At 34.1% G+C, this 17,970-nt stretch overlaps 1 protein-coding gene and 1 long non-coding RNA gene across 17 annotated transcripts in view; one reads left to right on the top strand and one right to left on the bottom strand.

Moving 5' to 3' along the window:
* The window catches only part of LOC118444474 (Krueppel-like factor 6), a 312,575-nt gene extending 311,658 nt beyond the window's left edge, over positions 1 to 917 (top strand). For all 16 annotated transcript variants that reach the window (XM_035872768.2, XM_035872772.2, XM_035872767.2 and 13 more), the window contains one exon: positions 1 to 917. This exon is cut by the window's left edge and continues 7,592 nt beyond it. The gene's annotated coding sequence lies outside the window, so the exon portion shown is untranslated.
* LOC118444484 (uncharacterized) overlaps positions 1 to 17,970 on the bottom strand; it is a 52,244-nt gene that overhangs the window by 14,543 nt on the left and 19,731 nt on the right. The window lies entirely within an intron of this gene.

Below are 17,970 nucleotides of genomic sequence, written 5' to 3'. Positions count from 1 at the left end.
ATGGTTATTGCGAAGTGAGAGTCAATGAGAAAGAGTGAAAGAGAAAAAGAAACAGGTGTAATTGAAAGATTGTGAGAATGAACGAGAGAGAGAGAGAGAGAGAGAGAGAGAGAGAGAGAGAGAATGTGTGTTAAATGAAAGAAAGAAAGTAAAAAAAGAAAGAAAGAAAGAATGATGAAAGATAAATGAAATTGGGGGGTGTAAGACAAAAATGAGATACCTATATTTTTAAAAAGTGACCTTTGGCATTTAAAGACTTGTAAGAAAAAAAAAAGAAGAAAAAGAAAAAAAAACAGAAAAAAAGAAAAATAAAGAAATTTGCAACGAGTTAAACAAAGCAAAAGATAAACGAAGAAACAAGGGAAAAATAAAGAATAAAGAAAGAAAACATAAAGAAAAAGTAAATACAGAGAAAGGAAAAAAATGATGCAAATCGAGGGCGTGTAAACATAATCGAGAGGCGTCAGTCCTTTATATCGTGTCTCGAGTAGAGGATAGGAAGGGGTGGGATAATCGTGTTAATCACGTGCGTTAGTGAGGCCGAGAGGCAGGGAGTAAAGAAAAAAGGGGTGAGTTAAGGTGAGAAAGAAAAGAGAGCAAAAAAAAAAGACGTACAGTGAAAGCTGCGAATGAGAAAGAAAGAAAGAAATAGACGAGGAACAACGTGCGACGGGTTGGGGAGGGGGCGAGGGAAGTGGAAGAGATACTGAATATGTCGATCGTGAACGTAAAGAGAAGAAATAAAAAGAAAGTAAAGAAAAAAAATATAGCAGACATTTTTCCATTAGGATTCGCGTATTATTCGCGTTGGCGTGTTTCACTTTGGTCGACGGACGAAGCTAGATAGAGTTTATATACGTCTAGACAGACAGACGTCGGATTGACTTACCTCTCGAGGCCTAAGTGAAAAAGGTGAAGATAACGATTTTGCACATGATTCGATTTTTCCGACGGCACTCTTCGCGCACTACCCTAAAGCGGGAAGTGAAAGAGAAAAACGTGGGGAACGTTGTTGTATTTTTAAATTTTCACGTCCGACTTGTTCCTTCCGGTCCGACGTGGTCGAGGGTTAGGGAAGGAGTGGGGTGGGCATAGAGAAGGGATTGGAGAAAGTAGGGGGAGAAAGTGGAATGGTGAAAGGAAAATCGAGGGATGGAAGAATACAATGAAACCGAAATAAAATGAAATGAAAGCAAATAAAAGAAGGGGAAAAAAAAAATAGGAAAGAAAGGAAAAAGCTCGAGGAAATACGTGAAAGGGATTTTCAATTTTTTGCGATTGCATCAGATCAACTAACTTCTTAGATGAGCATAACGTTTTCCCGTGGCATGGGTGGGCGTTGATTTGTGTACGTCGACGTAATCGAAAAAAAAAGAAAAAAAATTAAAAATAAAGAAAAAAAAAAAATACGAAAAATAAGAAAAGTAAGAAAAATAAAAATGCAAAAATGAAGAAAAAGAAAGAAAGAAAGAATAGAAAAAAAGAATACAGATACAACCAACGGTCAGTCTCACTAGAACAGTCACACTCATTCACAAAAATTCATTGTAGAATATAGTATTTTTAGGAATTTTATACAGGCATTAAGAACAACGCTCTATGTTTCCAGTCACGATTTACTATCGGGTCATTGTAATGTTTCTTCTTATACGTAAAAATCCGTACGTCTCTAACTTATGTGTGTAAAGGTATTCGTGTGTATGTGTGTGTCTGGAAATTAAGAGAGAGAGAGAGAGAAAAGATGAGAGGGACGATAAATGCGAGAAGAAAGAGAGAACGAGTGAATGTGTGAGAGTGAGAAAGATAAAAAAAGAAAGAAATGAGATGTAATAAAGAGTAAAAGAGAAAGTGAGGGAAAAATTGAGAGAGAGAGAGAGAGAGAGATAAATAGAAAAAGAGAGAAAGTGAGTGAACGTGGAACAAAAAAAAAAGTGGAAAGTGAGAGCAAGCGGTAAAGAGAATCATTTTTCCAGAATTCTGTACCTCCTTGCGTATACACACATCTCTCTATTTGTATAATTGTGAATATTAACATACGATAATATGTGATTTATTACGTGTGATCTTGCGCGCGAAAAGACGTAGAGTAAAAGCTTTGCGCCGCGGATATTTTGTACTAATACGAAATAATATGACGAGATATAGGTGTGTATGAATATCTATGAACGTGTGTATGTGCGTATATGTGTTTGTGTATATGTCTGTGTGTGTGTGTGTGTGTGTATGTGAGAGAGAGAGAGAGAGAGAGAGAGAGAGAGAGCAAAGAGAGAAAAATAAGAAGAAAAAGAAAGAAAGACATTAGATAGCCGGGACAAGCAGGGAGAGCTTTGTAATCGTTGTTTCATTAATGCTGAGAAATAATTATTATAATAAGGAGAGAATATAAAACGCTTACGCATCCGTCGCTCCTTTCTCTCGCCATTATTTTGTCTACTTATTCGTCGTCGTCGTCATCATTATCATCATCATTATCATCGTCATCATCATTATCATTATCATTATCATTATCGTTATCGTTATCGTTATCATTGTCGTTCTATTGTCTTCTTCTTCTTCTTCTTCTTCTTCTTCTTCATCTTATTCTTATTCTTATTCTAATTCTTTTTCCCTTCTTCTCTCTAGATTTTCTCAATCGCTATAGCCATGACCGTCATTTCTTTCTACTCTCGTTTGATAACCGAGCGAGATAAGCGCAATTTCTCTCGTTTTATCGTCTTTCAAAGTCTATACGCGCGTTTATCGATCACCACGGTAGAAAAGCGCGGCGTAGAAAAACACATCATTGGTAGTGGTGCTCTCTTCTTCTCGCTCGGCAGGGTCGAAAGCTCTCGTCGCCCAACCACCCTCCATCCCTCCATCCCACCATCCCTCGCGATCGCTACGAGAAAACGTCCGCCTTTATTATTCTATATCTCCTTTCGCGCTCTATAAACACGCTTCGCGTCACTCACGAGTCGTTCGTACGATTATTATTATTGGTTTACTGTGTAGAAAAAGAATGAATCTGAGGTGGATGAAAAAGAAAACGAAAGAGAGAGAGAGAGAGAGAGAGAGAGAGAGAGAGAATCGACGTCGTTTTTACAAGAACGTGTACTCTCCTCTGACCGCTTCCGGTACTTTCCCTCCATCTCCCTTTCTTCTTCATCTTCATCTTCTTCTCCTTCTTCTTCTTCTTCTTCTTCTTCTTCTTCTCCTTCTTTTTCTTACTCTCCTCCGTAATTGAGAAAAAAAATATTAGTAAATTCGACGATAACGTCATTAAAAAAAACGAGCGAGCGGATGGTAACATAATTGGTTTACGCGTTATTTACGAAACTTAACGATATATGTATATTGTATACGATTTCTATATATATATACATATATATATATATATATATATATATATATATATATGTATATGTATATAGGAAATGAAATAAATCTTACTTGCACGTACGATTCTACTTAAAGGAAATGAGAAACGAGCGTAAAGAAAATCAGAAAAAGAAAAAGAGAGTGAGATAGAGAGAGTGAGATAGAGAGAAAGAGAGAGAGAGAGAGAGAGAGAGAGAGAGAGAGAGAGATATGAGAAAAGTGTATCCTTCCAAGCTGGGACTAAATCGATTTTATTCGTGATTTTATAAAGTCACGTACGTTGCTGATTTGATTTGAAAATAAAAAGAACAAAAAGAAAAAAAATGAAAAAAGAAGAAAAAAATTAAAAAGAAGAAAGGAACAGAAACAGATGAGATAAGAGCAAGGGATAAGAGAGAGGGAAATATTTGGGAGAGCTTCGAAAAAAAAAAAACGAAAAAAAAAAAAATAAATAAACAAGAATCTTAACTTTCGACGTTTTGTACAAGGCGTAGTAGAAAAGGCTCGTATAACGAGCTAAGTAGGTGATCACATGTGATATTTGTATCGGCTATCGTAATATATATGTATAAATATTATATATGTAAATGTATAGTAGAGAGTAATTCCGTTTAGGATTTACGATAACATTAGTTAGGCGACGAAATGGATGGAGATTAGAATCGAGCACGAGAACTCGGTAAAATCCGTAAGAAGATAGAAGAGGGGGTTGAAGAAAGAAAGAAAGAGAGAGAAAGAAAGAGAGAGAAAGAGGAAGAGGAACAAAGGGAAATGTAGGAGCATTTGGAAGAGATAGTTAAATAGAAAGAGAGAGCTAGAAAGAGAGAAAGAGATAGAGAGAGGGAGAGAGAGAGAGAAAGAGGAAAAAGGAAAATGAACGAAAGAGGAACGTACGAACGTCTCGTGGATTTTATTACGAGGGAACATACCTTTTTAATGCGATATCTTCCTTCTAATCGCCTAATCGCGCTGACTACGCAGGCCTATTAAAGCCGGTTCTAATGAACGCACATGATTGTCGTAAAAGCGTTAGACAGATTGATGAAAGATTTTTTGAATGGGAATGAATGATAAAGGACGAAAGGGTATATTATTATAATGAATGAATGATGAAACACGCGAGGGATATTATTTCGAAGGACATTGGAGGTTACGTACATTCGTATAGGAAAAAAAAAAAATGAAAAGAACAAAGAAGAAAGGAAAAAGGAAAAAAAATGAAAGAAGAAAGAAAAAGAGAAAAAAAAGAAACTTCCTCCTTCTTCCCCCTCCACCATGAATACCCTCACCCCCTATTTGATCATTGCTGAAACGACACCCTTTAGTCACGATCGCCGTCTTTTTACCCTCGATCTTTTCTTTTTCTTTTTTTTTTTTTTTCTGAACTCGCAAACCCTCTCATCAGCCATCGTAACTTTCGATGAACCGATATAAGTTTATTGTGTTGAGTTCGTGAATCGAATAGATATTACGTCGAATAGATGCGTATATAAAATGTGTATGTATGTATATATATATACGTACATATATATATATATACGTTGTTTATATATAACATTTATCGGCTTAAATTAAAGCTGCATATCGAAAATAAATCCAAAGGACGGATATAATATGGTATTTAGAATATAACGTGGCAATAACAAAATTGAATTTTGATTTATCCGAAAATGAAATCATATTCTTCGTCATCGATCTTCTTCATCCTACTCTTTCCTATAAACATTTTCATTGAGAATGAAGGATTATCCTCATCGTGGTCTTCTGATTGGCTTACTAAAGAGTGAAAGAGTCGTAAGGATTGTATGTTAGAAAGAAAGAGAGAGAGAGAGAGAGAGAGACTACATGCGTAAACGATAAAGATGTACAAAGAGTGGGAATGAGTTGAAAGGAATAAATGAGAGAAAGAAAGAGAGAGAGAGAGAGAGAGAGAATGAGAGTATGACTTCGCAAATAGTAAAAAAGTGTACCTTGTGTGATGTGCGAATGTGTTTCGTGAAATGTGTTTGTTGAGAATCAAACTTGTATCGTCTAAAGGCAAAGCGAAAAAGAAAGGAAGAAAGTGTTTCGATTATCTCTGTGCGTGTGCATATGTGGTATATGTGTGAGCGTATGTGTACGTGTGTGAAAGAGAAAGAGAGAGAGAGAGAGAGCCAGCGCGAATGGATAATTTTTTTAGCGTTAACTCCCAAATTTTTACATAAATTATTTACTATAAAGAGTCTTAATTATTATCTTTATATTATTATCGCTAATATTAATATAATTACAAAACAAAACAAAACAAAACGAAAAAAAAAAAAAATAATAAACTACCACTCTTCATTGTTCTCTTTTTTTAATTGTACAAATCGCGAGAGGATGCCGAGTAAGCTTAAGTGTTTAGCTCGTATAAGTATAAGTTTTAATGTTATGAATTACTATTAATTGTTCGATTAATTATCGATTAAGCGTAGCACGAAGAAGAATTATTCGACGAATAACGAACGTTCTTCCGCGTACCTTGCGATTATTGAATCTTTAATTCGATGTGTGCACGAAATCGCTGACGATCGACGAAAGGCACGACGAAAGACCGAGGGACACCCGATCGATATCGATCGCGAAGAAAGAGATAAAAGAAATGGGGTAATGATGAAAATTATTATTTTCTATTTTTCTCTTGGCTATTATCATCCAATCATTTTCCGACAAAAATTTCTTCCGTGAAGCCAGCCAGTCAGCCGTACGTGGAAATAATAAAATATATAAGAAAGAGAAAAAATCAAAATTAATCTTAAAGGAAATAATAATGATAATGATAATGATGATGATAATAATAATAATAATAATAATAATAATAATAATAATAATAATAATAATAATAATAATAATAATAATAATAATAATAATAATAATGATAATGATAATGATAATGATAATAATGATAATAATGATAATAATAATAAAGAAAGAAAGAAAGAAAGAAAGCAAACGAATAAATAAATAAATAAAAAAATAAAAGGAACGACAAAAATACAGCCAAAAAAAAGAAAAAGAAAAAGAAAGAAAGAAAATGAGGACATAGGTGTTGGTGAGTCCCTTCCTCTTTCGTCCGCATCGTTTCGTCGACTTAATTGTTGTCTGCCTAGAGTTTTTGCGTTATCGAAAAAGGCGCACGCTTCTTATTCGGCTTACGGAGTGACCGGGCCGGCCGCGCTTTGTAAATAATTCACTAATAAAAAAATTTCTCATCGTGCTTGAGTGAGCTTTGCTTTCAACTTGAGTCCTCCTTGAACTATATCGTTTCCGTCTCATTGTCTCAGTATCGTCGAACGAGTTTAACGTACCGAAGTTATGACGAACTACGAAAGCTTTCGATGATCGATTGATCGTTAAGATCGCTTAAGAGGAAATATAAAATAAAAGAAAACATTGAGAGAGAGAGATAGAGAGAGGTAGATTATTAAAAAAAAAAAAAAGAAAAAGAAAAAAGAAATTAAATAAAAAATATAAAAAGGAACACTATAACGTGAACTCGCTTCTCATCTCGCGTGTCTCTAAGTAGATTTTTTCGATTTTTATGAAAAAAAAAAAGAAAAAGTAAAGAAAGAAAGAAAGAAAAAATAAAAGCTTTCATTAATCATTACGAAGAATTTGCAATTCGAGAATATAAAAGACATCCTTTAAAAAAGGAGATCATAAAAAAAAAAAGAAAGAAAGGAAAGCAAGCAAAATTTATCAGTACAATTTTGTATTTTCCATAACGTAGAAATTAAATTTTTTTCTTTTCTTCTTCGTTTTTTTTTTTTTTTTTTTTTTTTTTTTTAAGAGATTATGCACGTATGGAAGAAAAAAAAATTACAAAAAAGAGAGACGACAAAATAAGGCAAAATAAAAGAAAAAAAGAATGGAAAGAAGAAAGAAAAACGACGAAAAAAAAAGAAATCCAAAAAAAAAAAAAAGAACCATTTGTGTTAATCCGCAATGACGATTAAAGTAATACGAAAGCATAGGATAAAACTTTTAATCCTCCTATTTGACTGATAAAACTTACAAAGTTGAGATAATTATCATTTTTCCCTTCCATTCATCTTCACCCTCATTTTCATCCTCATTCTTTTACCCACATGCGATCCTTTACCCTCGTTACAAATTCAGGCTGTTCACCTTCGAATTTTGGATTTTTGGAGTACGGCTGTGTGCAAAACTTTGCGAGTGATACGGAGAAACTAGGAGAGCAAAATGTGCGCTATAGGAAAATCAGAGAAAGAACGAAACGGAAGTACGAAGTGAACGTGGATAGGAACGAATGAGATGTCGAATAAAAGGAAGGAAGTTTAAGAAAGAAGTCAAGAAAACTCTTGGATCGAGTATATATGCCGTCTATTTGTGTGTATGTTTGTGTGCGTGTGTGTGTTTTTGCGTGTATGTGAAAGAGAGAAAGAGAGAGAGAGAAAGAGAGAGAGAGAAAGAGAGAGAATAAGTGAGAGTGAAAGGAGGAAGAGAGAGAGAGAGAGAGAGAGAAGAAAAAAAGCCAAACGTCTCACAAATCCACCTTGCAATACTTTTAATTCCTTTTTATTCTTTTCTTTCCTCTCTTGATGGTTCTTATTACATCGCGCGTAGCGTATTTTAAATATCGTTATTTTTTAAGGAAGAATTACGTGAAAAAATGGATAGAGGTAATTACATTCAAAAGAAGAAAAAAAAAGAAAGAAAGAAAGAAAGAAAACAAAGAATATGTGTATAATATAAATATGCATACGTACATACATAAATACACACATTACATACATTACATACATACAAATATTTCTTTTATAAAATATAATATACATACATATATACATATGATACATACATAAATACATAAATACATACATAAATACATACATACATATACATATATATATATATATATATATATATATATATATATATGCCATCTCTGTGTAAATTAAATTATGATAATGCACAAATGTATTATAATATATGCATATGTATAATTATTACATTGTTCTAATAAGCGGTGGTGAGGAAAGAAATACGAGAATGAGCTGAATTAGATAGGGAGAAAGAGAGAGAGAGAGAGAGAGAGAGAGAGAGAAAGTTAGAGCAAAAGAAATAGCATGCGTATTATGAATGGAAAAGATAGAGAGAACGAGAAAAGTTGGTTGCATGTGTAAAAAGAGTGAAAGAGAATGAACAAAAAGAAAGAATGAAAGTTAGAGTGAACGAGAGAGAAAGAAAAAAAGAGAGAGAGAGAGAGAGAGCAAAATAGAGTGATAGAAAAGGAAAGAAAGATCTCTTCGAAAGCACGGAAGAAACGGGGGAAAAAAAGGGCAGGGGTGTAGTGGAAAGGGGTCGGGGGGCTTGCGGCCGCTGTAACCTCATCTTTCATGAATAGCTTGTATTTCTGCTCAGTGCAAAATAAACGTACGTTCCTGTTGAAAAAAAATGAAACAAAAGGAAAAAAAAAACAAAAACGAAGAGAAAGAAGAATGATCATTCGGTAAGCCTTCCTACCTTTTGTCCTTTTTGACCTTTTGCAGTAACCTTTCGGTACTTGGCGTGCGTGTGAGTGTTCGCGCCATTATCCTCTCGTAGCAAATTGGATACTTTAAGGTTTTTACGCGACGGAAATAATAATAATAATAATAATAATAATAATAATAATAATAATGACAACGTTAACAACAACAAAAGAAAAAAAGAAAAGAGTCGACGGAAAAGAAACAGTATTTCTTGAAGAATATGGATAGACATTTTAAAAATTATCTTTTCCATTGAATCGAGCCGATGTCGTGCGTAAAGAGATATCGTGGTTATAGGTGGGACAAGAAAGAAGGATAAGAAAGACAGAAGGAGAGAGATAGATAGATAGATAGAGAGAGAGAGAGAGAGAGAGAGAGAGAGAGAAAGAGAAAGAGAGAGACAGATAGACAGACAGACAGACATTTATCTTTATACATTTAAAACGTGCGTCGTTCGATTTTACAACGGCCGATGGGGGCCGCTCCCCAACCGGGAAACACGTTCACGGCGTGTTTTGTCATCGTAAAACGTTTTACGAGAAATTATAATGCGTCCTTTTCATCCTAGCAAGCATCCCCCCTCTCCCCCTCTTCACCCTACCTCTCTTCACCCTTCCTCATCCTCCTACCCTTCATCCTTTCACCATTCCATCGTGCGAACAGATATGGAGCTTCATTCCTTGCGAAATATAAAGAAAGAGACGTATTCGTTGGCGCTTTTCATTCGATCGGATCATAAACGACGTGTTTTACTGTCCCTTCTTTCTTTCATTCTTTCTTTATTTCTTTATTTCTTTATTTCTTTATTTATTTCCTTCTTCTTCTCCCTTTTCTTCTTCTTCTTCTTCTTCTTCTTTTTCTTCTTCTTTTTTTTTATCTTTTTTTCTTTTCTTCCTTTTGCTTTCTTATATATCCGTTCTTTAAGAGAACGACGAAGACAACGACGACGACGACGACGACAACGACGACGACGATATCGTCGTTTGTTACTTTCAACAAATCATAATGATTTTTCTTTTACCCCCCTTTTTTAATTAGATAATATATCTCAATGATCGAATGCAGTAAAAAATCTTGTCCAGTTTGAAAATCTCATTGAACTCATTTTTTATTTTCATTCCCCCTTTATTTTTTTTTTTTTTAATTAATTTCTTTATTCTTCTTTTATTTATTCTTATATTATATTTCTTTTCTTTTCCTCGTGATTCTATTTATCTCCCTTCCCTTTTTTTTCTTTTTTAATAATCATTTTTATTTCTTTCTATTTATTTTCATTTCGTTCACTCAATTCGAATGAATTAACAATACGATCACTTTTATTATCTTATAATCATTTCAGAGTAGAAAATTTTTCAAACAGGATGATTGACGTACGGGCGAACGAAGATCGTCTTTTGGAAAAGTCTCAGGATCGAACAATTTTCATTTTTTTCAATGTACATTAATAAAAATTATTCGAGGAAAACGACTAACGAAATATTTATTTTATGCTTTTATTTTATTTTTTTATATATATACAAATATCATATTTTATTTTTTATATTTTATATTTTAATTTATCTCTTTATATTCAATGCTTTTATAAGTTTCTCTTTTGAAATCGCTTGACGATTTCTCAGGTATTTTGTTCTGTAAAATAAAAAAAAAAAAAAAAAAAAAAAAAAAAAAAAAAAAAAATAAAGAGAAAAAAAATATAAAAAAGAATTTTCCAACAAGAGACTGCCACCCAAGCACTAAAATGGATTCTTCGGATTAAAGTATTCTATTGTATTTTGGTCGATACGAATAATTCGCATTAAATAATACTAAAAGTAAATGGCTCTTTCGAATGAATTTCTCTTAAATCATTGATTTCTTTGAAATCTCTCTTAAACGTTTTGTCCAGAGAAATATTGAAAAAAAGAAAAAAAAAAAGGAAAAATCAAAATCAATGACTACAATACCTTTCTTTGGCTTATTTTCAAATACCGATTATTCTTCGTTTTTCTCTTAAGTCATAATATTTTCAAAGGCCATTTCATTTTTCGAAAGCTTTTTCTCTAAGAATAAAAAGAGAGAAAGAATAGGAGAGACAGAGAGAGAAAGAGAGAGAGAGAGAGAGAGAGAGAGAGAGAGAGAGAGAAGGAAAATCCGATTTAAAAATGGGAAAGTGTTATGACAAAACAATTGTTATATTTATCGATTTAATAAAAATAAATAGATAAATCATTTTCTCTTATCTATTGGATTTCTTATCGCAAAAGTAAAATAAAAATAAATTTTCTTGATAGATATTTTATATTATAAAATTCATTAATCTGACTAAGCTATATAATCGATCAACGACAAACGTAATGAGGGATAAGGAACGAGGGAGAGATCGTCTTGTACAAGAAATATTTTTTAAAGAGGAAATAGGAACGGGATACGAGAACGGGAATCGTATAAATCAGTGGGATCGTTAGAAAATTTTTGGTAAGTATCATCCACTTCTAAAATCTTTATACGTCACTTGATGCACCGAACTGTAAGAAAAATATATCTTGGACTTGGCAAAGAAGTAAAACCTTTAAACGTCTTCCTTCCTTTCTTCCTTTCTTTTTTTCTGGAAAAAAGAAAGAGAAAGAAGGAGAGATAGATAGAAAGAAAGAAAGAGAGAGAGAGAGAGAGAGAGAGAGAGAGTATCCCATGGTTAGACGAGTTGGATCGGTTTAATCCAAGGTACTCGGACCAATCCGGATGCTTCCTGAAACTAAAGAACTGCGGTCCATGTAAGATAGTAGCCGGAAAACGAGGTAAAAGGATAAAGGACCACGTTTACCAACTTTGTCTTGGTAGAAACCGTAAATTAAGCTGGCTCGAACTAGAGCCAGCTACCGATACCACTATTTCTAAATAACCTTTTGATATCGGTTACCGATTATAGATATTTATTGCCGGTAAAACCTCATTTCTACTTTTAAAGATTAAATCTAATTCCATGTGATTTCGAGCGAACGATAACTTTCCTTTTGGCTCTATTAAGGAGCATTGAAACAGTTTTATGTATATATATATGTGTGTGTGTGTGTGTGTATTTTTTTTCCTGTTTTATTTCTTATCGATTGTCTCTTCTTTATTTTCTTTTTTCTTTTTTTTTCTGTTATTTTTTTCTTTTCCTTAAAATTGAGAAATTCGATCTGACAGAAGTAAGATCTGATCCTTAGATCGTTGCGAGTGTACGATATTACAAAACTCAGAAAAATCCGTCCTTTTCTTCGGAATCATCAAAGAATCAAACAGCAGATTTATTCACGTCAATTGCGCGTTTCTTCTTCGATAAGTCGAAGAAAGTCCTTCGGGAGAATAAAAGAGTCTTCCTTTAGGAATTTAATTTCATTCGATAAACTATACGTTTGATGTACGATTATTTGATACCCTCTTTTATTCTTTTTTTTTATTTTTTTTATTTTCTTTTTTTTTTTGCTGTTACACCTATTATAAGGGCAACGACATATTGAAATAATATCGAGAAAATAATTCTAAATTTAGTTAAGTGTAGTTTAAAGATTAAAGAGTTCGTGCACAATTCCGTATGTATATATATATTTTACTAATATATTATAATACAAGAAAGTGATGCATTCAGGTCTTCGACGAAAAAAGAAGGACGAAAAAAAAAAAGAAAAAATTATCTAGATAATAGCGAATAAATTTTTTACTTTATTATCCTATGAAGTCGCAGAACAGTTGACAGTGAACGTACTGTATAATAAAAATTTTTACTAAAGTATTATCGGGTAACATCAAGCACAGGCAATTTCAATCGCCAATAGGGAATGGCGTCATAGTTAATGGCATTGCATAATATTGCTTGCGTTTAAAACGTTAAATTATATTTCATTGAAATTCATAAAGCTTAAAAGTAAAGAGAGAAAGAGCAATTCGCCGATAATATTAATCTTTTCTCAATTAATTCCTTGTGAACACAGTGCGCTCTAATAGACTAACTATTACAGGAAAAAGTCAAAAAGGGTGAAGTGGAGAAGAGAAAGGAGAGAGAGAGAAAGAGAGAGAGAGAGAGAGAAAGAGAGAAGACAAAGAAAAAAGGAAGAGAAAGAGAGAGAGAAAGAGAGAGAGGAGAGAGAGAAGGCACCAAATTGTTAACCCAGTTATACGACGTAAGATACGACTGGCGAAACTAATGGACCTCTTCCCCGTCGTCCACAATCTTGTTGTTCGACCACCCATAATCTAATAGCGCACCCTCACATTTCTACCCCCTTGTTCCTGACTCGGAAGCTCGTATTTTATCACGAATGCCGTGTCCACTTATTTCTAACAACCGGCCATGCCAAAGCTCGTTCCATCCTGCGTTGTGGTTTCTTTGGATGAAACACGTACATATGTTTTCTCTTTCGTTACAACGTACACGTTAAAAAGAGAAGGAAATTGTACTACCGTTTGTCCTTGTCTCTCGTGATTAATGTTACCATCGCCTAGCACCCAATATCGAACTAAACGATTCACGCGAGTCTGCCTTTAGACAAATAAAAAGATTATATATTACTCTACGATAAATCAAGCAATCGGATTTTTTAGTAAAATCAATTTTCACCATCCTCGTATGGTCACTGTAACAAAGCTAGAGAGTTAGTAGAAACGATTGATTATAGTCGGACAGAACTAGCACCTGCGTGTTATCTACATGTCAACCAAGAATGTATACAGGGCTACCTATCTCAGGCGTATCTCATTTCTTTGAGCTTCGTTCAAATAATACCGATTGTGAGTAATGGTTAACACGTTGGATATTGGCCCCTATTTTCATGCGATATTTGCGACCTGACTAGAGTGCCCTATTAATGGCCCATTTTATTTCAATTTATTATAAAAAAGCTTATAAATGATGAGTTATGATATTTATAAAATCGAAAATATAATTAGTGAATGGAGAATGGCATGATATAATATAATATAATGTACATCATAAACATAAAAATAACAAAATTATTATTATTATTATTATTATTATTATTATTAATGAAACAAATGTTTCGTTGTTTCTTAGCGAGCATCAAGGATAAATATTTCATATAATAATTAATGATCTTTGAAAGAAAGTCCAACGTAATGCCAATATCAATTACTTTTATTCACATATATTGAAATAAAATGACTGATTCAATCTAACTTTCGACTCGCTTTATTTATTATTTATATTTTTCGTGATATTAAAAAATGACAAGCATTTTTGTCATTTTGATAACTCTATAATGGCAATAGGGTATCATTCAAGTTGAAAACGATCGAATACATCGCCTCGTCCATCGATAGTCGACTCTATGAAAATTGCATTATATATGATAATTATGCATCAGCTGATGATATTATGATGCGTTACACGATCATGTTTCATTTGACATATAATAACTAAAACGGCCTGAATGGAAACTCCGACAATGGGCAACCGATGGCCCACGTGGCATTCAACTTGTTAATAAATGAACAGATATAAATGAGTTTGACATAAATCAATAAATCCTAAATTGACATAAACCAATAAAACACAATTCGTAAAATAAAATTATTCCGCTATATTATATTTTTTACATCGGTCTTCATTTTAATTATTATTATTATTATTATTGTTATTATATTATGAAACGTTAAAAATATATAAAGTTGATAATGCGAAGTGGCAATTATCAATGATCAACGGTGATAATCGAGTTATTAATTCAATTGAACGTTTATGTTGAAATGTATTGTCGTTAAATAAAAAAGAAAAAAAAGAAGAAGAAAATGTGACACATAATCATATGAAATTGTGAAACATAAATGTGACAGAAGTAAATGTCAGAAAGTCGTTCAGTTCAATTGGATCGAGGTTTGATAAAAGATACGCTAAGCTCTTCGTTCATATAGTTCGTGATCTTTTTTTCATAGGAACGAGGAGGACTTTGAAGTGTCGAATAGTCTTGCACTTAGATGTATTAACACTCGCTACAAACAGAGAAAGAAAAAAAAAGGGAAAGAAAAGGAAAAAGAGAAGGGGAGAGACGGAGAGAGAGAGAGAGAGAGATAGTCAATCCTGGAAGGAACCTGTGGTGTTAGGACCGACCACGAATCACAATAGGGGCTGATCAGTTCCTGGTTAGAGTAGAGTGAAAAGAGGGAGAGAGAGAATGAGAATGAGAAAGAGAGATAGAGAGAAAGAGAGAGAGAGAGAGAGAGAGAGAGAGAGGAATAGAGGAAAGGAATAGAGGAATAGAGGAGACTACAGTTAGTTGGTTGAAGAAGGAGAGAAGAGAAGTTCCTAGGGTTCGATGTATCAGGCCAAAAGTTTGATAGCCCCGAAGGCTTTACCGGTCAAGTTACTTCCACGGAACGTGACCCCGCCTTGGTGTCCTCGGCTTCGCCAAAAACCACGTTCCCAACGTCTCTCGTCGACCACCACACACCGATATCTAACCTTTTCACGGTTACCCTGATCGACTCCTTTCTCCTATTTCCTTCCTTAATGCTCACACATAGGTATGTTCTACCTCAATCTTCTTGAGCTAGCTAGATCTCGCTAGCTCGGTAGCTCGCTCGGTTGGTTGGTTGGTCGCTCGTTCGCTTCAAGATATATTAACGCCATCCGTTTCACCCCCGTTTCAAAACTTTTCTTCTTTTAACTCCTCCTTCGTACCCTTCACCCTTCGCTATGGCGTACCCTCCTCTCGCTCATCCCTTCTATCCCCTTTCCCCCTTTTCTTCATCTCCTTTTCTCTCCCTTCTCGTTTCCTGCTTTTATACACGATGTTGGTTAGGTCTTTTCTTTCTTTCTTTCTTTTTTTCTTCTTCTCCTTCTTTTTCTTCTTCTTCTTCTTTTTTTCTAAAACATTTTTTTTGCCCTTTTTTTTTACTTCGCTTCGTTTCATTTCATTTCATTTCTTTCTTAATTCTTTCTTTGTTCGAATTTCTCGCAGGTATTCGAATTTTACTTTTTAATTACTTCAACGAATCTATTCTCTCTCGTCCTATAACACCCACATCCTCTCGATACCACACGTGTCAAATTCATATTATTACAAAGATCTATTACATATATATATATATATATATATATATATATATATATATATATATATATATATATTTGCTTTTTTCTCTTTTCTTTTCTTTTTTATTTATTAGAATTATTTTAGTTTCTCCACGAAGAAGTTTGGGCTTTTACTTATCAAATTACATATGTACATAGATGGGAAAAGGATACGAAGGTGGAATTCGTTCGCAAAGCTAGGTCGTAGACACGAAGAGAGTAAGAGAGAAACAGAATGAGAAAGAGTGAGAGAGAGAAAGTTGAGTAGGGTGAGGCAAGGCGAAACGCGTTAAAGTTGCGAACGATAAATTCTCGGCCGAAGGTTAGGCGGAATCGCAACGGACGCGAACGCGGACGGGACGGTACGGTACGGGACGGGACGGGACGGAACGACGGTGGCAATGGAAGTGGTGGAGGCAGTGGAGGTGGTGGCGGCGGCTGGATTAATCGATTTTCCGTTCGTCGACGGCGGTACGCGAGCAATTTTCAGCCGCAAGCTCCGTAGTTCCGCGCTGTAGCTCCGAGAAAGGTTTCACGTTCCAGAAAGTCTCGACGGTGTTGCACCCGGTAGAGAACCTCCCCGAGGGTAGAGTAAGGTAGGGTAGAGTAAGGTAGGATAGGGTAAGATAGGGTAGGGTAGAATAGGATAGGGTAGGACGACCTGTGTACTTGGGTTGCACCATGTGCTGTCTTTCTCTTAATATAATTCCCAACCAGACGACCGTGAAGTCTCCATAATGCAGGCCGGCTGGTTGAACGACATAAAAAATCCAATGGAGTACTCCCACGGCACGTCGGAACTAACACCAACCAACGAAAATACAAAACTTATGTTCTCCGAACCGTACGTCGTTTTCTTCTTATTATATCGATGCTACTTCCTTCCTCTTACCACCCTTTCTACATAATTACCCACCCAATACCTCCAATCTTCCAACCTCTACACCTTTTTACTTTGTTTCTCTCTCTCGCTCTCTCTTTCTCTGTGTTTATCCTTCTTCTATATTTTTGAAAAAAAAAAAGGCAAGAAACCTGGATATTGCGAAGTCTAAGGTCGTAACGACGACGTGTATCCTACCCTTTTTTCAAAACTTTATACGATTCTTTCATATATTTTATGCTTCTTGGTTCTTCTGTTTTTTTTTCTTTCTTCCTTTTTCTTTTTTTTTTTTTCTTTTTCTTTTTTTTTTTTTTTTTTTTTTTTTTTCTTTCGACGGAGATATCTTCTTGATCGATAAACTTACAGTTCTTACGGCGGCGTAGGGATTGTATGGGATAACGAAAGGAATGATGAAAGTTTTCTCGGACGAAAATCCATGGAACGTGACGAAACTCATCCCCTTTGGAAAATCTTTTTCACATTTTCAACGAAACGTTAAACGAACTTGGTAAGAACGTTTATGGCGAGATGTTAAAAGAGAACCGACGGTACAAAGATGTACAAGGGTATTTCGGGGTAATTCATTTTCAAGGTACTTAACGCGTCATAATTCAATATATTCTTTTAGATACGTAATAAAAAAGTAACAACATTTAGAACTTCTAACGTTTAAATTTTCTTATTATTCAAGTATTTTATTATTAATCGTTTTTAAAATTAAAACATGTCAAATGTGATTTAACGTAGTTTAATATAACATATGTATATACGCGCAATGATTTAATTGTTCATTAAATATCATTTAAAAGAACAAAAAAAGAAGAAAAAATCACGGCGATGTAATTGTTCTCCTTTTCTTTTCTTTTCTTTTTTTTCTTTTTCATTAATTCCTCTTTAATATCTAAAAATATCTTCTACAAAAATATATCGAGGGTATTAAAGTTTTAAAGCTATCACGAAGTGAGACTCGTACAGAGTAAAATTGACGAATAGCCAATGTAAATTTTAATTCAGTAATTGAAAGAAAAAATGATTTTTACGTTATGGTAAAATAATAGAACCGACGTACTTTGCAAATTAATTAAAGTCACTATCTATCTATCTATCTATCTGTCTATATATCCTATTTCATTAAAAAAAAAAAAAAAAAAAAAAAAAAAAGAGAAAAGAAA

The sequence above is a fragment of the Vespa mandarinia genome, chromosome 23 (assembly GCF_050613455.1).
Source record: "Vespa mandarinia isolate Hongniang chromosome 23, ASM5061345v1, whole genome shotgun sequence".
Lineage (NCBI taxonomy): Eukaryota > Metazoa > Arthropoda > Insecta > Hymenoptera > Vespidae > Vespa > Vespa mandarinia.
Note: the sequence above shows the minus strand (reverse complement) of the source record. Positions and strands in the feature narration are given on the sequence as shown.